At 42.2% G+C, this 21,590-nt stretch overlaps 1 protein-coding gene and 1 long non-coding RNA gene across 3 annotated transcripts in view; one reads left to right on the forward strand and one right to left on the reverse strand.

Annotated features, from left to right (window-relative positions):
• The window catches only part of LOC120563984 (synaptotagmin-9-like), a 309,829-nt gene that overhangs the window by 228,171 nt on the left and 60,068 nt on the right, over positions 1-21,590 (forward strand). The window lies entirely within an intron of this gene.
• Positions 382-11,212, reverse strand: LOC120563986. The gene is made up of 6 exons (XR_005640041.1): positions 10,659-11,212; positions 8,815-8,919; positions 5,703-5,789; positions 4,523-4,598; positions 2,905-2,964; positions 382-834 (listed from the first exon to the last, which is right to left on the reverse strand). It is a non-coding gene; the product is annotated as an uncharacterized LOC120563986 (long non-coding RNA).

Below are 21,590 nucleotides of genomic sequence, written 5' to 3' on the forward strand. Positions count from 1 at the left end.
ATTCTGCCTGTAAACCAACTCTGTGATTTCCGTAACAATAGCGCCAATCAATGGGTAGACTAAGGAGCTCCATGTGTGGGTTAGAGGGCTTTGAAAGTGACTAACCAAGAGGGCCAGTGCTTCCCTTAGTTTCTGCGAAAAGTTGTCAAAGCTCCGTTTCATTAGCACAGCAGAAATCCTCTTTGAAAGCATAGTGACCAGTGAGAGGGTGGATTTCCCTCCAGTGCTCCCAAAGCAGACACTCTCACGCCTGTGTTTTCTGCTCCCTTATCCTTGCTGCTTCTTCACCTCTACGTATGTCTTGTTTCTTGATCACAGTCACCTGTACAACTTGATTTTTTAATTGCGTGCAGGAAGACATATCTGTGCGTGTTGAAATAATATAATTTGCTTGCGAGCACATAACCCTGACGCCATGCTCAGATTATACTGCCATTTATAATTCAGGCATGCAAGAAAAGAAGTTTTCTTCACTAATTCTACGCAACACTTAATAAGTAACATGATATAGAAATTGTCATTTTGCAAGTTAAGTATTTAGAACACTTTATTGTAGCATGAGCATATTGTTAGTACCACCGTGAAGTCGAGCTACACATCAGATGCAGTTCAGCCAATTATGACTAATGGATCTTTGACAGACAAGTCACTGCTAAAATCATTGTAGCCTCTACTGCTATGAAAGGAAACAGAAATAAATCTATTTTGTAAGTGCTTCTGGTGAAGCCTTAATACAGGCAACACACTCCGACTTCCCTGGTACTTTACCACATTTTAGTGTCTTTTCCACTGCGTGGACCTCTGCCAATGACCAACTCCTCTTCTTTGAGGTTTCTAAAGAAACGGATAAAAAAACAGAAAAAAGACAATTAGGGTCATAGTCTGGCGATGTAAAATGTTATTCAATAACAGTGACAATAAAATTATTATTTTGATCAAATGTATAATTTTAATTGAGCAATATCCTAAAAGCAAATATTCTGCACCAAGTCAAAGCCTGTAAAAAATAAAAACAGCCTGGTAACCTAATTGTTTCATAGCATCAGTTTTATTGACTAATGTGTGAAACGTTAAGCTACTACTTAGTGGCTGACAACAGAAAACAAATAACACAAGCACTGACTATATTTACTTATCACTTAGTAACCAGGTTATCACCTGTTGTGAGCAGAGGTGTTATCGCTCAGTGGCAGATACCATGCTTATTGCATCAGGTAACGTACTCTGCCCAGTACCTACAGTTACTGTCAAGAAAACAGACAATACTACTGCGGTGTCATTTTTAAAATAAGCTACTCAGTCTCAACTTGCCCAAGGTGTATTTATACTACTTAGAGAAATACTTATTCTACTTATTCTTAGAAACTGAAGGCTCACAAGCCTGTGGGTATAATTAGCAGGGGGTAAACTAATGCACCATTTTCTCTCAATCTCTGAAATGATTTGCTCATTTTTCTTCATAAAAAAAACTTAACTTCAGGTCATGTTTATGTAGCTAGCTAGAGCCTTGAAAAACCGTATGTCATCAAGGGCTTACAAAGGAAACAGGACTGTCATTCTCATTAAAATTGCAGCTAAACAACAGCATCAGGATCACGATCAATATGGCGATGATTGAAATGAACGACTAGTTCTCATATAGGTTACTGTATGGAGGGAGGGGCTGAGGGAAGAGCTCTTAAAACAGCAAGAAGTGCATTTATTAATTTAACGTTTATTTAACCAGGTAAGCAAGTTCTAATTTGCAACAAAGCTATAGGGCCCTATCTTGCACCCAGCGCAATTGCCTTTGTACACCGACGCATGTATCATTCCTATTTTGCACCCGACGCACAGCGGACTTTTCCCTCCACAGACGCACGTCGGTAAATTAGGGAATGTGTTTGCGCTCCAGGGTGCGGTTCAGCGAAAAGAGGAGGCGTGTTCCGGCGCAAATGTTATATGATGCTATTTTGCAGTTTCAGAAAACAATTCCGCCACTGACCAGGAAAAACCTGGTCTAAAGTCAGTGGTACTAGTCTAAAGTCAGTGGCGCTAGTCTAAAGTCAGTAGCGCGTTATTCAGATGCTATTTTAGGGGCGCATGCTTGGCCATAATGTAGCGTGTGCACAAAGCGCATACACTTCTCTCATCTAAACGGATGCAGCAGTTCCCATTTTTGCAAACCATACATAATTACAAAGGAAAATATTACTGAAAATGCGCTTCGGGTGTTTGGATAGATCAGGAGGCACTTTACAGTACAGTCCTCAAAAGTCGCAGCATTCTTCGTGGCTTGTTGTGATTTACACAACATTACCATGAATCAGGGATGTGTTGATGACATAAATGAGGAAATATTAGAGGAGTTAAAGAGACGTGATGTTGAACTACGGCGGGATCTGGTCCGGGAGTAATGCGCGATGTGCTCCTGGTGGAGCTGGTGGACGGAGATGGAGTTGGGGGAGGAGGAAGGGGCACAACAGGTGCAGGTGGTGCGTTTGGAGGCCCACGCTCCATGGCTGCAGCAATCCTCTCCAGACTTGAGGAGATGCGCCCGAGAGGCCGCAGCAACATCACCATCCAGTGAGACGGGCATTTATTACTTTGCCACATCCCGGACAGCTCCCGCTGGCGTGCACCAGGCAAATCCACCGTTATAATAGCAATCCGCCACGGAAGAAGCAGGCCTGCTCTTAAAGGGAATGTGAGATGACGCTCTGATTGGTTTATTGCACGTTACGCCCAAACCACACCTAGCTACTTCAGACCAACCCATTTTAGATTTGCGTCGGGCGCAAGAGTCATTTATCCCGCCGGTATAATAGCAACAGCGCCCGAGATCCGCCCACAAAGCTACTTGCGTTTTGCGTTTCATACTTGCGTTTCAGATCGTTAAAATAGGGCCCTTAGTGTGTTGAATACCTGTTTTAAGATCCCAACTGTCAGGCTCAGTTTCCTTTCTTCTTTTTGACGTTGAGGGTCCTGCCAAAATAATGGATGAGTATATCAATACAAAAATTGACAGTTAACTGGCAACAATTTACTTATTGGCTGCTTTGTCAGTTATCTGTGTATTTATTATATAGACTGATGGTTTATCATTTTTGAGAATAACAATCATAAAAACTAACGTCATGCATATTTTTTAAAACAGGGCCTAAATTATTAAAAATTGTTGGGTCCATATTCCCCTGCATTTACTGTGTGAAATACCTGTTTATGGGCCACAGCTTTCATTTTTATTTTATGGATAATTTTATCCAATATGACTTCCACATTTGCAGCTACAGTAGGCACATCTAGTGTTACAGATGGAATGGTCAGACAAGGAGTTAAGCCCAGTCTCTCAGGGGGAAATCAGACATGTTAACCGCTGATGGGCTCTCTACGTTGTGGCAACATTCTAACTTCAGGATATTTTGTATTATAGCAATTAGACCAAACAAAGAAATCTCGGCAGGAAGAAATGCTGCACCTGCGAAGTGCTCTAACGCTCCCAACTGGGCTTTTCACTTCCAACTCCTACTGTTTAGTAGTTCTGTGTGAAAAAGGTAAAGACCAAACAAGGCGATAGGTATAAGGTAGGGCTGCACAATTATGGCCAAAATGATTATTTTGATCAATATTGAGATCACGATTAATTATCATGATTATTTGTTGACTTTAACCAAAACTAATTTATTGTCACATAGGCTAATTATAATACATCCATATTGTGCTACATTCCTCCTTTATTGAAGGATACTGTGAAGCAGTATGCCATTTCAGCTGTTGTCTGACCACTTTCCATACATGCACGTTTGCCGTAAGGTATCTACCTGACGAAATAGCAACGTGGATTTCGGTGGCTCATTACACTGCTACTTACATGTCTGTGTTGCGCTCTGATGCTCCGAAACCCACGTTAGAGGCAACATAAACATTGCTGCATGTCACGCTAGTAAACACTAATAACACGTTACACAGCGGGTAACGTTAGCCTACTGTTAGCCACAGTAGTAACTGGATTAAACACGGCAAACCGCGAAATGCGGACAGCTAAACGGTGTAGTGTGACTGTATTTCACTATAGAGGATTCCAACAGCGGGACGTCAAACAGTCTGCTGCTAAAGCTATGAGCTAAAAGACACAAAATAGCACTATGGTCACTGCTGTTGTATGAAAAACAAATTAGACGGGACACAATGTTGCGTTTACTGGTAAACTGGTAAACATCGTGACCGGCTTATGATGACCGACTGCTACCTGTTGTGTAATTTTCCTCATGTTACTCTCTGTCCTCTGTGACTGTCTACATCTAAAAACTAAGCTGTGTGGTGCAGGGAACAACTCTGATTGGCTCATGGAGGCACGTGATCAGACAGTGGTTTAAGGAGCGCTGGATTGAAAAAAAGAGCCGTTCTATGAACAGAATGACGCATTTTAAATATCGTCGATCATGCAAATTTGATCATGGGAAGCCAAAATCGTGATCGTGATTAAATTTGATTAATTGTGCAGCCCTAGTATCAGGTGTCATGGCCTCAGTCTGTGGGTTACCTGTGGCTGCAGGTTCAACACTGCCAGGCTCATCGGAGGTCCGCTGTTCTCTGTCCTCTGTTGGATATTAAGGTTCCTATCAGAAGAATAAATAGTTTTTGAAATGAAAAATATGTAGGTTGCCACTGTGGAAAACCAGATATGGGGGAAAAAAACATTTTGCAAATACTCCACCAAAATTATCAATCACTGTACAACAATTAACCAATGGTCACCTAATCTGAGTATGCAAACTAGACTGTCAAAAAAACATCACATTGCTGTAGGTGAAGCCAGTCAACAGGGCTCTACTTCAGTTTTCTGGCATCTTTGTATTGCTTGGCAGAGCTGCTGCATGAAGCAACAATTCTTGAAGCAATGAAATGATAGAAGCACCTTCCTGATTTTATTGGTTTCTGGTTCTTTGAACAAGTTTTTTGTTGGCGCAGCTATCAAATTGTGTTCTAGTGTTGTGTGTGGTCACTGTTACAATTGTATTTAAGTAGTAAACTGGATTCCATACTTGCCAATCACTAAATATGAGCGCTGTGGATAAATTATCGCTTTTTCCACAGTATTTTAATATCCTTTTTAAATTTTTTGTATGAACTAATGAACTAAAGCTTAGCTGATTTAGTTTAATCAGGAAGTATATGTTCATCACTCACTTAACTGGCTGATTTACCATGAAAACCGCACTAATGCGGGTCCCCTCATATGACAGCTACAGTAGCTTGTTGCTAAACTGTGTGTAACGTGTGTTTCATGCAAAGTTATCCTAAGGTTCTATCTATGTGCAGTTTTTTACTTAAACGGTGATTAGCTAGCAAATATGCCAACTGACGGTGACGTTATTGTCATATTTTGGCACAATGTTTAGTAATGACAGTAGTAGTGGTCACAGTCCGTGAATATGTGATCTGAGATGCACATTGTAAAATGGAATTCTTCTTTACATATGATGTGACAAATTATGCTTTTTAGAAACAATAGCATCTAAAAAAAAACTATTGCTAAAAAGGAACTACACAATGTATTTACTTAGGTAAAGTAACTGCTGTTTCAGCATAGTCTAGTCATATGGGACCTTACGCTCAGGATTCACTGCCAACCTGCCGACCATCTCCCAAGAATTATCCTGTCTGTTTATTTTCTTTTGTATAAGTTAGGTGTCCAGCTTGTTTTAATCATGCAAACTTACAGATACGCTGTTAGTTCTCCTCAGGGGTGGTACATCTGGGTCATCACCAACCTCATCATGTGAACTCTCAGAATCTAGGCTTACTTCCTGTGGGGGTAAAAACAATATAAAGCACTGGCAAAATAATCACTATATCACAGTGTTTCTGTTATAAGCATGGCATGCTTCCCTTACAGTTTTTCAGGTTAAGGGAGCAAAGTATCTAGAATTTAGGAAAAAAAAGATATATAAATCATAGTCATTAAAGCCAGGTTGAAGTAAACTATTAAGCTCAGTTCAGACCAAAGATTCGCAATTAGATGAAATTTTAGAACGTAGCAAGTAAAAGTTGCAGGGGTCTGAACAGGCCTGTCTTAACTCAACTCAAGTAAGCCAATGGCGTTCCAACTCAGCTGGTTGAGTCTCCAGAGGCTGGTTTTTATAACGTAAGGGATGTCACCTTTTGCAACAGCCAATAGAGAAGCCAGCTAGTAAAGTCAGCTACAAACTATAGAAATAAAATGAGCAGTGAATCAGATAAATAAAACGTTTTCCCATAATCTCGGCAGTTGTTTTCTATTCTTCATAGTGCGTATGTTTTAAAAAGTTGTCTATCTCCCGCTTCATCACGCTACGGTTGCGATCACACCATGAGTTTGGCATTGACCTCCCTCCATGCCGCCAGCGCCTGTACTACTGCCAGCATCTGGCTGACTTTTTGTCAGTGGACAAACTGAGGAACTCAGGGCACTGGCAGCATGGAGGGAGAGTGGGCGTCATAGAGAAAGGGCGCATTTAAGTCCTGCCCCCACCAGATATTGTGTGAGGGTTTCTCCTCTTTATTTCATCTGCTAACTAACAACAGAAATGTCTAAAAGTGCTGATATTCACTACGAACAGGGTAAAGAACCCAGAACTTAAGTTTTTATAAGCTGCTGATCCCAAAAAACTGAGCTTTATGAAGAGAAAAGTGGATACAGATGTGAGGAATCAGCAGAGAATGGAGAAACTGTAGGATTCTGACACTAATCTAAAGACATGTCTGATGTTACATGTTTTAGCTTAACCTATAGACATATAGTTAGCCTAAAACTAAGATTTGGATATTTGACCTGGTAATTAAATGTTAAAGGTACAATATGTAACATTTCTGCTTTAAAATGTCTAAAAATGACCATACCTATGTTATATATTTTTATGAGTTGTGTTCTTACACTATCCCAAATGTTTCCACCAAATGTCAAACCCAGAGAAATCGGTTATTTTATTTTCAAACACGGCACGTTTCCTTTAGTCGCCCGTCAGTGGCGTCGTATAACCTTTCACTGTGTGGTTACTCTAACTTCCGTCAGAACACTGGCACCAAGATGATACGTTCAGGAGTAATTGTAAATCATACAATGTCGCAGAAAAAAAAATGCTTGTAACCGTAATACTGCTTTTTTTTGCCATACAGCATCATTTTGTGATTAATTACATCCCACTTTTTATCACAGTAATACAACAGAGATCTTATCTATTTTGAAAGTTCAAAATCGATACCAGCTTGACGTTACTACAATGTGCTAACGTTGATGCTAAAGCTTTGTGGGTAACATTATGAGGTTACAACATCGTTCAACACACTAATACAGTTATTTTTAGTATGACTGTTTCGACCACAGCTAACAGGACTGAGCTAACCCACGAATAACTTCACTAGTAATGTTAACGTTAGCTGTAGATAGACGATTAATCTAATGCTAATTTATCCAGCTAGCACACCCCGGTCTGTCTGCCTCACTCTCCCGGCGCAGAGAGACTCAGTCGGGATGACAGCTGACAACAGCCCCGGGACATAAAGCTAGCTAGTTACCGTTAGCCCCCAGTCAGCTATCAGCCAGCTACTTCCATTACAGCAACCCCCCGGCCAGAACGTATCTCCAGTGCCTGGTGCTTACGACGCTAACGGCAGTTTAATTAAACGAAACGGACTATATCAGACCCAGCACCGAGTCACAACAGCGGCCATCCATAGTGGTAGCGAGCTACATCTCCGTAGCGCTCCCGGTGTATGTGCCGAAAATCTCCTCCCTGCCGAATTTCTCCCCCCTTCGCGTTTAGCTGTCTTTACGGTTAGCTAAATTAACCTGACAAAAGGTGGGTTAAGCACCAAAACGAAAAGTTAAGATTACTGAAAAGTGAAGGGGAGATAATTCGGGGCAGCTGGGAGATGTTATGATGCTGCACAACCGGCATCGAACGTCCTGGCTTCGCTCGCAGAGATTCCCCGACAATCCCCACCCACACCCGTCTCTCAGCCTCGTTTAGTAGCTAGCTAGCGTTACAACAAACCCCGTCCGCCCTGGTGTTGAAACCATCCAAAAGGTGACATTGATATGTGAAATATTTTGTGTTTTAGCTGCTGGCTACTGTTAGCTTGCTGGCTCACTAGCTAACTGGTCAGCTACAAATAAAAATCTAATCAAGAAAAACGTAATTATGTTGGGGAAACTGCAGCTATTTTATTACAATAACATGAATAAACGTTACTAAACGTAACGTGAATAAACTTGAACGGGTAAACTTGTCCGTGAACTGAATCATTCTAACCATTGACATATATAAAAGATTCTAACCGGCAGCGAAGGTGTTTAACACTAAAAACTCCCATAATTCCAGTTTCACCGTCCATTGTTTTGGTTGAGAGACCCCTAGCGGCATAAAGTTACATATTGTACGTTTAACTAAACGTAACGTCTGACATATCGTTAGCGTTGTGTCTCTCCATTCTCCCTTAAGAACTTAAGTTCTGGGTTCTTTACTTTGTTGGTAGTGAATACTGCCACACAGCAGCTTTTAGACATGTTTCTGTTTTCTAGCAGACAGAATAAAGAGGAAAACTTCACACAATACAAGTCAACGGAGAGAGGAGAGATGTTTCCCACCGATGTGGGTGACTTTCAGAGTACTGCACTGTTCACCTGATTTCACAAAGAGCTTAAGAGCCAGGGCACTACCCTCCTACACAGTTTTCTTTATTAAAAACTAAAACATAAACTATAAGAGGCCCCATTGAAAAGACAGGTTAATTTGAATGTTTGTATGAATATTAAATTATTGTATCACATTTAAAATTCCACCTTATTATTACCTTGCTTTGGTGTTTTACGGATTCCATGTTCCCGATAAAGATGTATTATGATGCTCCCTTAGGCGTTGTAAGCGTGTCTTCAGCCTGGTGTATCCTGCACTCTGCCTGCAAGTGGTTAAACACAAACAGTTGATGTAACATCTGTATGTATCCCATCGTTCTTTTCATAATTTTTTTAAATATCTGTAATTTGAAGGGTGCCTAGTAGCTACTCTACAGTTAAGTTTCATTGAGTAACAAATAACAAGGTTATGTTTGGAGCTTGTGGCGATAAGAAAATCAAGTCCATGCTTAAAGTGATGGTTCTGAGTAATTTCACCCTAGGGTCCTTTGCACCATGACCTCGAGCCAAATACTCCTCCAGAAGCTTTTCACCTGATCGGAATTGGGAGAGTTAGCATAGAGTAGCCTTATCAGCTGAATAGCTTAGCGCAGGGGCTAATGGATCCGAAGTGTCTCTTAACATTACCCCACTAATAATGCCCGAAATGATACCAAACGTCTACAGTAGTACAAATAGGTTATGCACTCATAAAACGATGGATTGTAAAGTTTGTAAGTACACCAGAAGTGTATGTAAATAACACCTGCCTGCTGGCTTCTGCTCTCTGCTGCTGCTGCTGCTACTACCGGGCAGTAAGAGTGCTAGTAACAGCATTTCGGGCATTATTAGTGGGGTAATGTACAAGAGACACTCTCGGATCCATTGCCCCTGCGCTAAGCTATTCAGCTGATAACGCTACTCTACGCTAACTCTCCCAATGTTAGACCCAGGTGAAAAACTTCTGTGGGAGTGTTTGGCTCGAGGTCATGGTGCAAAGGACCCTAGGGTGAAATTACTCCGAACCATCACTTTAAACCTATACAGAGACAAAAAAATCTCCCTTACTTAAAAGATGGTTATAGAGATGATACAATCGCTTGAATGAAGTTTATGGGCTCTTATCAGTCTGTTTACTGATAATTAACCAGGTTAAATGTGACCATGTGCAGAACAACAGACAGCACTTCAGGTGTGGCAGAATGAAAGCAGAGATATTTGTAGAAATGCCTCCTCAGATTTCAAATAACAGCTGAAACTTTACACAAAGCAGCCTGTAGAAGTCTAATAAGTCAGTTTCCACCACTTCACATTTGACTGTTACATTCAGACACTTTTTGCACTGTGAGGAAAAGCTACGCTCTGTGCATCTACGTTGTTGTGTAAAAAAAGAATGTGTTGGTCTGTCTCACTGCACTGTATGGCTGCTCTGACACCATTGTTTAACAGAATTAAAGTAAATTGTGCAAGCAAAACCACTGATATGAATGAGAAGAGTAAAACTAATTCATGATTTTCTTTAAGATTAGAAAATAATTAGCCCATTGTTTAACAGCAACTCAGCTGCTGTTTGTTAAACTTTAGGTGTATAACTCGTTTAGCCCTGAATTAAGAACTTATTCTAGAAAGATACTGAACATTGGTAGTTATGGTAGCTAACATTAACATTACTGATTACTGTAGCAGGTGAGAAATGCTCATTAAACATCCTAATTTTCTCTCCTTAGCCCCTTGCTCCCTCACACATGAATAGTAGCTAACTTTATAATGTTAGTAATAGTATAACTATACAGAAGTGGAGACCAGCAGTCCATAACTGAAAAAAATGCTGAAATACCAACTCAAAAGTGTAGCTAATGTTAGAGTTGGCTAACAATATTGTAACACTAGCTAGCTAGCTGGTGACAACTTAGCCATTGTTAGCATTGGCAAACCATGCTAATATAAAAATTAGCTGCAAACCTAAGACTAAAAACATGCTTAATTAATAATTACTAAAACAGTTTAGTGTAAGGTTACTTACCTAGCATTCGTTTCCATGTGTTCCTCGTCCATTAGTGTCTGTAGGAGCACCTTCTGTCTGTGCTGCTGCCAGCTTGTGCTCCTGCTTGCTTCTACTGCACCTGCACATGCTGCCGCCCACTCACTGTCAGCAGCTCTCGTGTGGGTGGGGGATGGGCGAGGTCGAGGTGGGGACCGAAAAAGTCAGGAAAAGTGTGTTCTAATGGTCAGAAGCTGAATCCCCGTGACAGGTGGGGACCAAAAAAGTCAGGAAAGGTGTATTCCTCCCTCACTTCTTTGATTTAGTGTGGGCATGATATAATTATATTGCATGGTATTGTTGAGTTGTGTTTCACCAAATTATAATTGCATCCAAAAGAAAAATATTTGTATACACTTTTAATATCCTTAATTTTAGGGTAGATGGTTTTGCCCAGAGTTTACATATAGGAATTTTGAACTGAGTGGTGTTCCATTCAGGCCCGGTTCTGTGCAGCAAATACGCATGTTCTTTAGTACTGTAAGATATAATTTGCACTTTTTTTTATTTTATCATCTAAAGCTTTAAATCATAGTAATTATTCATTACTTTATATACAAATAAAAACATTTTTTGTTGACTAATAAACAGATAGCTGGTGCCACGGAGGGAAACTGCCCATACACAAGTATCCCCGCTATATTTAGAATACTTTCATGGCTTTACCTTGCTGTCAGACAGCCCTTTACGATGGGGAACTGAAGCCGTTTTAACAAAAACATTCATTCAAAAGCAGTCATTTAACAGCGCAGAACACGAGTTGCTGCTCTACCGCTGCCTCGATCGTATAGTTTGTGTTATAGTGTGACTTTCTTTAGTGTTATGCAAAAGAAATGTGTTTGTCTGTGCTAGCTGCTAGTGAAGGCTAGCTTTTCCTGTGCTGCGCTCCATAGCAACTGCCTTGGTATATGCAGGCAGTCAGCCCTGGCGGGCCTATTCTATTGTGAATATTATTTATTTATTTATTTATTTTTCATTTTAATTGGAATGTGCCTATTACTGTCATATTGCCATACTGGATGATGCTTTGCATCAGGCCAAACAATCCCCCTTAGCTGTGATATAACCACAACATAACAACTGTCCTCAGTTATTGAATTATTATCTAATCTTTCATTGAATCTTACAGTGTTTTACTCAGTGTTACACGTTAGAATTTTATTTACCATCTGATACCTTCACCTGTTACCACCACATCTCTTTTGACACATTACAGTCTAACTGAATGTGCATGCAGTGTGGCCAAAGTCACGCTTAGGGAAAACAAAGGCATTGGGCTGAGATGGTGCAAGGCTGTTAAAGCCTTTGCTATTGTCAGTTATACTGCAGCACCAGAACACTGCCTCGGGTCGTAAAGTTAGTGCGTGGGGTAATGGGAGAGTAATGGGATCGGTGGGGTACTGGTGTTTGGGCAACTGGGCTGCGAGGCAGCGGCTTAGGAGGTACTGGATTTGAGGAGCAGTCCTGTGAAACACCATGACTACTGCTCTGCTCTGTGTATGACAGAGAGGGCAAAGCCTGGCAAAAGAAACCGTAAAACTGAAAAAAGTCTTAAACTACATTTACAGTATAGAAACTTGCAGCTAGCTGACAGCAACTACCTGTCTCTGTCAGCTAACGAACATTAACAACTAAGTTACTGGTGCAACTTGCAAGTAATGTTATTGCCAGCATTAATCAATCTATCACAAATAAATCTCACTGAGAGAGAACGAGAAAGCAAAGCACAGAGAGAGAACCACTAAAACTGTGACTTCCACCACTATGCTATCATCATTGTAGTCATCAACAAGCTTGCTAATAGTAAATAACAAGTACAGGCAGGCACTGGGCCGGTTACATTGTGCATGAACTAGTAGGAGGTTGGAAATATTCAAGTTCAGATTGTCTGGAACGCAGCCTTAGTCAATGTTATAATCTGAACATTGATTACTTGAACCAGTAGTAATGGAATGTAACTTAGTTGAAATACAGTAGTCACATTAAAACTGGCTGGCACTCAATACAAGCTATCTTGTGTGGTTGCTAAATCATACTGTGTCTTTGACGTGTGAAATAGTGGATCATTCTTTCGACCAAAACCCCATCCAGATGTGCCTCTTGTCTTTTGTTCTGTACTGTCTTCTTCTTTTAACTGCAGCCTTAGTTTGTATAGGCTAACAGAGTACTGCTAACTGCAGCCTGAACTTATATAGGCTAACAGAGTACTGCTAACTGCAGCCTCAACTTATATAGGCTAACAGAGCACTGTCAACTGCAGCCTGAACTTATATAGGCTAACAGAGCACTGTTAACTGCAGCCTGAACTTATATAGGCTAACAGAGTACTGTTAACTGCAGCCTGAACTTATATAGGCTAACAGAGTACTGTTAACTGCAGCCTGAACTTATATAGGCTAACAGAGCACTGCTAACTGCAACCTGAATTTATATAGGCTAACAGAATACTGTTAACTGCAGCCTCAACTTATATAGGCTAACAGAGTACTGTCAACTGCAACCTGAATGTATATAGGCTCACAGAGCACTGCTAACTGCAGCCTGAATTTATATAGGCTAACAGAGTACTGTTAACTGCAGCCTGAACTTATATAGGCTAACAGAGTACTGTCACCTGCAGCCTGAACTTATATAGGCTAACAGAGTACTGTCAACTGCAGCCTGAACTAATATAGGCTAACAGAGTACAGCTAACTGCAGCCTCAGTTTGTATAGGCTAACAGAGTACAGCTAACTGCATCCTCAGTTTGTATAGGCTAACAGATCACAGCTAACTGCAGCCTCAACTTAAGGGAAAAAAACAAAAGGGTGGGTTTTGTTAATTTTTTAGGCTAAAAAAGATTTAATTGCAACTGGTTTGTTAGCTAACTTAGCAGCCTCAGTAATTGTTTTTTCAGTCAGTTCAATCTGTCAGTATTGGTACATTATGTTATAAATAAAGGTATTATGTCTGTTGAATTTAAAGATGTCTAAAAGCAACATATTGTAATTTGTTTTACCTTAAAATAACAGCTTTAGAATAATTTTGATGTTACTCTGACTTGTAATAGGAAAACTGGGCCTTTGTCATTTCCACAGTGGGCCCGATCACCTTTTCTCACATTATGTAGCGTGAAAATGGGTTTCCCTCTAATGTCCTTTGGCTGCTCTCCCCCGATTCTGTGATTTACGGAGTTTCCTAATGTACAGAAAGCTTTACTCGTTGCTAAAGTAACCCTAAACTCAGTTAGCTCAGTTAGCCATGCTGCCAGGACTCTGAGCTTGAAGCACTGGGGAATGTTGGTTGTTTACCCCATTAGAACAGGAGTTTTAGACCGCTGGAAGGCCGGGGCATGGGGGGAAATAAATGCTGGTGGAGAGCAGCGCCTGTGTCATGCCAGAACCAGCACCGTGCGAGTGGGCAACAGAACTGGGTTAAGAAGCCTCTACATACATCATGCCAGAGATTAGGAGATCGAAGAGAAGACACTGAGAAAGCTAAGAAGAGAAAAGGAGAGTGACCAAGCAAGGGTAAATTCCAGACTGGCCTTTTGTCGTTAGCGAGAGCTTCTCAAAATAAAAGTCTGCTGACAGACTGGGCATCTTGCTGTTGGACTAGTAATAATTATATGATGGCTTGCTATGTTTGTGTCGTTCACTTGCTTGAGGTTTGGATTGAAATATTGGCTTGAGATATTTAACATGACATAAATAGTGTATTTTGATGATGTATACACATCATATAATAATATTTATTTTATTTGCTAAGTACATGTACACATATAAGCTCTGGCATTTAACCCATTCTAACTACATGGGAGCAGTGGGCAGCCATAGTCTGCAGTCCCACCTCAACCTGCCTTTAGACTCTGGGGCTAAGAGGTTTTGTAGGCCTACCTCCCACCTAATGCTATAAATAACAAGAATTTCTAATATCCACATTCGTCTATACAGCACAAAATGTATTTATTTCTTCTGGTTGATCCAATTGTGACTGATCCCCTCTTTGAGATGACCAAATCACTTAGTTTGCTTGACCATAAAAACAAAAGTCAGTCTAATCAATAACAAAGAACAAGTATTTAATAATAAAAGAAAATAGAATTTGCAAAAATGTATGCACCAATTTATGGTGGAAATGTCTATGTAAGTAAAGGAAAACAGGTCATAATTCAAAATAGTATATAACAAACTATTTTTTAAATGTGCATATGGCACCTATTGACCTCAATGATACATTGGCTCATTTTAATTAAAATATAAACCCCTGGACTTTACTGGTGTCCAAGTATCTAATATGTTAAAATGGTTTTAATTTCTGCTCTCCTATACTGTAATATTCCTGGTAGTGTACCAATTATTGAAAAAATAAAAAAAATAATAAATAGAATAAAAAATAAAAAACTTATATAAAAAATATATATATAGTATACCCCTATTATTTTGAAATTATTGTTTATCTTTAGTTATTAATTTATATGCTTATAGTTATAGTTTTGTTTTATTTAGGCCTACAAAATTGTTGTTATCATGCATTTCTTTCAAAGAATAAAACCACTTTGAAAGGAAGTTTAATGATTAAATGGGAAAAGTAATTTAAAATATAAATGTCTGATCACATTAAAGTGGGTAGACCAAAGATATACACAACATTTTAAGCTTATTATGATATACACACTTATACACACTTACACACTTTTGTCAGGAAAATGACCCCACCAGTGCAAATTCACCAACCGCAATACCACCTCTGACCACTAGGTGCACACACAAAATCGGAAAAATGAACTCCATGGGGACCATTTTTTTTTTTCAAGAAAATTGCACCAGGCATATCAGCAGGCGGTTTTCTATTGATTCCAATGCTTGTGCCTCTGGGGACCGAGTTTTGGACCCCAGGGGGAAAACCGGTCCCCATGGCGTGAGTCATATTTCAGGTCTTGGACCCCACCAGGTTATAAAAACAAACGCACACACACACACTCACACCCACACAAACACACACCCATACACACTCACACACATTCTCTCTCACACACACACACACATTCTCTCTCTCACACACACACACACACTCACACACACACCCACACACACACCCATACACACACTCACACACATTCTTTCTCACACACACACACACACATACACACGCACACACATTCTCTCTAACACACACACACACACACTCACACACACACCCACACACACACCCATACACACTCACACACATTCTACACACACACACACACACCACACACATTCTCTCTCTCACACACACACACACACACACATACACACACACATTCTCTCTCACACACACAAACACACACACATTCTCTCTCTCACACACACACAGACACACACCCATACACACACACCCACACACACACACACACACACACACTCATACACACACACACACACATACATACACACACACACTCACACACCCACACACACACCCATACACACAGAGAGCGATCTCCACCAATCAGAAACATAGTAACACTTAGCATTGTGGGTAATGTAGTACTTCTTTATGACATCCTGTCAAACATACATCTCCCTTGTCTAACACACACACGCACACGCACACACACACACACCCATACACCACAATATCACACACACACCCACACACACGCACACACACATTCTCTCTCTCAAACACACACACACACACATAAACACAAACACAAACCCACACACATTCTCTCTCACATACACCACATACACACACACACAAACACAACACACACCCAAAACACACACACCCATACACACAGAGAGCCATCTCCACCAATCAGAAACATAGTAACACTTAGCATTGTGGGTAATGTAGTACTTCTTTATGACATCCTGTCAAAAATACATCTCCCTCTTTCTTCACACACACAAGCACCTACCAACACACACAATAATACACACACATACACGCACACACACTCACACACACATACACACAAACACACAACCACATACATATACACACACACACACACAAATACACTCACACACACACAACACACACACACACCGAAGACTCACACACACACATACATACACTCGCTAGACTCACCAGACTATATGTAAATAATCAGTAATTTAAGCATGCTAAACCCACCAGACTCCATGTAAATCTATTCACGCTAAAAGTACTATTTTTTGAATGGAGCCTTGTGGGTTTAGCGCTAGCTTCTTCATAGCTGTTTCTGGTAAACAGAAAGGTCTTAAATAGGTTTTAAAAAGGTATAGCTCTAAAAGGTTAAGCCAATTAACACTTCACCATTAAATCAACACTGTATGTATTTAAAATTTAAGCAAATTATATATATATTGAATTGCTGAGGCTTGTGTCGCTAAACCCACCAGACTCCATGTAAATAATCAGTACTTTAAGCATCGTAAAACACACTTGAATCAAAGTTGACAGAAACCAAATAAAGCTATGAAAAGCCGTTTTGGGGCTTCTCTACACTTTTCTCACCATCACAACTCTAGGGTTGGTTGAAATAAAAACATAGTTTACCGATTTACATGTGAAAATATATGTTGTCTCTATACTCGCTAAAAGTACTATTTTTTAAATGGAGTCTGGTGTGTTTAGCGCTAGCTACTTCATAGCTGTTTCTGGTAAACAGAAAGGTCTTGAATAGGTTTTAAAAAGATATAGCTCTAAAAGGTTAAGCCAATTAACTTGTCACCATTAAAACAGCACTGTATGTATTTAAAATTAAAGCTAATTATATATATTGAATTGCTGAGTCTTGTGTCGCTAAACCCACCAGACTCCATGTAAATAATCAGTACTTTAAGCATCCTGAACCCACCAGACTCCATGTAAATAATCAGTAATTTAAGCATCCTAAACCCACCAGACTCCATGTAAATGGTCAGTATTTTAAGCATCCTAAATCCATCAGACTCCTATTCGTATTCTCTCTCTCTCTCTCTCTCTCTCAGTGACAGTGTGGCCAAGTTATCTACTTAGCTAGTGTTATTCGGATGTGCACCAAGTAGTAGGCACACTGTAAAAATTTCTTCCGGAATATTCTAGTTAATATTATTATTCTTCATCTTCCGCCACATTTTAGTCCCGCTAAGGCTCACCAAGCGTTGCCAACACGCGCACACAAATGACATCATCACATGTGTAACGCTCGGGAATAATAATAATAATAATAATAATAAATTGAATTTATATAGCGCTTTTCATGGACTCAAAGTCGCTTTACAGGGCAGGGTAGATTATAAAAACATAACAAAACAAAACGAGCAAACAAAACAAGTAGAACAAAACAAGATACAGATGAAAGAGGGAGGGGGGCAGGTGGACTATGGGTAGGCTGAGGTGAAGAGATGGGTCTTGAGGCCGGACTGGAAGATGGTGAGGGACTCAGAGGTCGCGGATCTCTTGGGGGAGGGAGTTCCAGAGCCTGGGAGCTGCTCTGGAGAGGGCTCTGTCCCCAAAACAGCATGGGTTGGACTTTTGGATGGAGAGAGACGGCTGAGGTGGATCTGAGGGACCGTGAGGGTTGGTAAGGGGAGAGAAGTCCAGTGAGGTATGAGGGGCCAGATGGTGGAGGGCTTTATAGGTGAGGACCAGGATTTTGGTAGGTGATCCGGTGGGAAATGGGAAGCCAGTGGAGTTGTTTTAGGACTGGGTGATGTGGTGGTGCCAGGATTTGGAGCAGGTAGTGAGAAGCGGGCGCTGAGTTCTGGACCAGTTGGAGTCGGTTGATGTTGGTAGAGCTGATGCGGGGAGAAGTGAGTTGCAGTAGTCCAGTCGGGAGGAGATGAAGGCGTGAATGAGTCTTTCAGCAGCGGGGGTGTGAGAGAGGGTCTGATTTTGGCGATGTTGCGGAGGTGAAAAAGGGAGGTTTTAATGACTTGACGGATGTGAGGCTCAAGGGGAGAGGGTGGAATCAAAGATAACGCCAAGGTTGCGGGCCTGGGGAGATGGGGAGACAATGGTGCCGTCGATGGTGAGAGTGGGGTTTGGTTTTGCTGAGTGTGGATTTGGAGCCGATCAGAAGGAATTCTGTTTTGTCGCTGTTGAGTTTGAGAGAGTTATGTTGCATCCAGGTTTTATTAGCTGACAGACAGGAGTTGATGTGGGAGAGGGGAGGATTGTGGGGGGTTGTGGTGCTGAGGTAGATCTGGGTGTCGCTCAGCATAGTGGAAGTCCAGGTTGAAGTGGCGGAGTATCTGACCAAGAGGGAGGATGTAGATGATGAAGAGGAGGGGGCCAAGTGCAGGCCTTGGGGAACACCTTGAGTGACTGTGGCTGTGGCAGAGGTGTGGTTGTGGAGAGAGATGAAATGGGATCTGTTGGAAAGGTAGGAGTGGAGCCAGCTGAGTGCAGTACCGTCGATACCGGGTCTTTGAGTCTGGTAGGCAGGATGTTATGGCTCCCGTACCAGAAGGCTGCACTCAGGTCGAGGAGGATGAGGATGTTGAGGGAACCGGTGTCAGCAAAGGTGAGGAGGTCGTTGAGGACTTTGAGGAGAGCGGTTTCTGTGCTGTGGTAGGGGGAAAACCAGATTGGAGAGGTTCAATAAGGTTATTGGCAAGAAGATGGGTTTGTAGTTGTGAGAGGACTATGCGTTCCAGGGTTTTAGACAGAAAGGGAGGTTGGATATTGGGGGTAGTTGTTGAGAGAGGAGGGATCCAGACCAGGTTTTTAAGGATTGGGGTGACAGCGGCAGTTTTGAAAGCAGAGGGACAGTTCCAAGGGAGCAGTGAGGAGTTGAAGAGGTTAGTGAGGTAGGGGCATAGGACCGGGAGGCAGGACTTCAGAAGTGGAGTAGGGAGGGGTCAAGGGGGCGGTAGTGGGTTTTGGAAGAGCTGATGAGTTTGGAGATTTCAGGAGGAGTGACTGGGTTAAACTGGGAGAGGAGGAAGTGTGGAGGAGGGGTCGGGAGGTCTGGAGGGGATGAGGAGGGTCCAAGGTGTGCGTGGAGTAGATCCTGGAAGGTCAGATACAGGGGATAGGGATTTGTAAATGAGATTGATTTTGTCAGTGAAAAAGTGGAGGAATGAGTTGCAGAGATTCGGGTAGAGGTAAGGAGGCTGTTGGTCCGGGGCTTGATGAGGTTGTTCAATGTGGAGAAGAGGGTTCTGGGGTTTTGGCAGGGGCGGGTGAGGATGGTGGAGAGGTAGGCAGGATTTGGCGCAATGAGGGGGCATCTTTGTAGAGATGGGATTTATAGGCTTCATGATGGACTGTGAGGGATGATTTCTTTGTCAGACGTTCAGGGTTGCGTTTGTTTTTTCCAGGTGCAGGTGTGTACCAGGGTTGAAGAGGTGTTAAAAGTGACGAAGTTTTGTTTGAGGGGGCCAGGGTGTTGAGGGAGGTAGACAAGGTGGAGTTGAGGTGGTCTGTGAGGGTCATCGGGTGAGGTGAGGGTTGAGTCCAGGTGGAGAGTGGTGGAGAGCAGGTCAGAGAGATGGTGGGGATTGATAGATTTGAGGGTTCGGGAAGGTGATTTCTCTGAGGAGGCGGGGCTGGGGTTGGAGAAGGGATGGTGAACCGTATCAGTTTGTGATCAGAGAGGGGAAAAGAGGCATGGATGGAGGTCGAGCACTGGTTGGTTGGTGGAGCAGACCAGGTCGAGGATGTGACCTTTTCATGGGTGGGGAATGTGACATGTTGGGTGAGAGAGAAGTTATCCAGTAAAATTTTGAATTCTGATGAGGAGCTTGCATGTGGGGGAGTCCATGTGGATGTTTAAGTCACCGAGTAGCAGCAGACGTGGAGAGAGAGATGAGGCTAGTGTGAGGAGTTCAGTAAAATCAGAGAGGAAGGAGGGATTTGGTTTTAGGTGGCCGGTAAATAGGGGATGACTGTCATGGAGGAAAGAGTTTTGAAGGCGAGATATTCAAACGACTGATACTGAGGGGAGGGTGAGTTCTGTGATCCGGAAGTTCTGATTGAAAAATGTGGCGAGGCCACCTCCACGGTTGGGAGGGGCGGGGTTGCAGATGTAGTTGTAGCCAAGGGGGATGCTTGGTTGAGGAGAAGAAGTCGTTGGGTTGTTGCCAGGTTTGGTGAGCAGAAGGAAGTCAAGAGTGTTGTCGAGGTTAGTTCATGGAGGGCAGGGGCTTTATTGTTGACGATCGGGTGTTGAGGAGGGCAAAGTTGGCATGGTGAGAGGGTGGTGGGATGGGGGCAGGCTGGAGAGATCTGAGGTTGTCCGGTTAGCAGTGTGTGTGGTGTTGGGGTGTGGGGGTATTGCAGTTGAGGGGGACAGTGAGCGATTAGCAAATGATTGGAAGTATGATTGAGTGTATGTGAAGTGGTGGTCCTGGATTATGTTAGTGAGTGGGTGCCTGATGGGACAGGGGGGGTGCAGATGCCAGATGGATGGAATGGATTGTCCGTGGTGGAAGAAACAAACTTCGGCGAGAGTTTCTGTGGATGTAACGTAGCGGTTAGAAGTCCGGTTTTGATGACTGGGTTGCAGGATGGAATGGAGTAGTTGTAGTGGACCAATTGCAGAGTTGAATATTTGATCATGATGCCGACGGAGGGACGGAGAGCGCTCGTGATAGTGGTAGCGTAGGCTAGGGGCACAGAGGTGGAGGTGGGGATGGATGAATGAGGTGATTGCCAAAATGATCCACAGCATGACCGAAGAGGAGAGAATGTCTAGTCTTGCAGTTGCGGCTCGCATCTGGTGGAGGTTGCCTATGAGGAGGAGGTCAGCAATCGGGTTAGCCCGCCGAAGCAGCTAGGATTTGCCGCCAGCGTTTGGTGAAACGAGGGCAGCTAGCTAGCGGCTAACCGCCGAGGCAAGAGTCCGGTCAAAGGCCCCAGGGCGTCGGGAACCAGCAGAGAGACTGTCCAGAGGTACAGAGGCTGTCAGAGGTAGGGGTACAGCGAACACAAACACAAGGAGAATAGCAGAGCCGAATAGCAGATGAATAGCA

The sequence above is a fragment of the Perca fluviatilis genome, chromosome 8, assembly GCF_010015445.1.
Source record: "Perca fluviatilis chromosome 8, GENO_Pfluv_1.0, whole genome shotgun sequence".
Classification (NCBI taxonomy): Eukaryota; Metazoa; Chordata; class Actinopteri; order Perciformes; family Percidae; genus Perca; species Perca fluviatilis.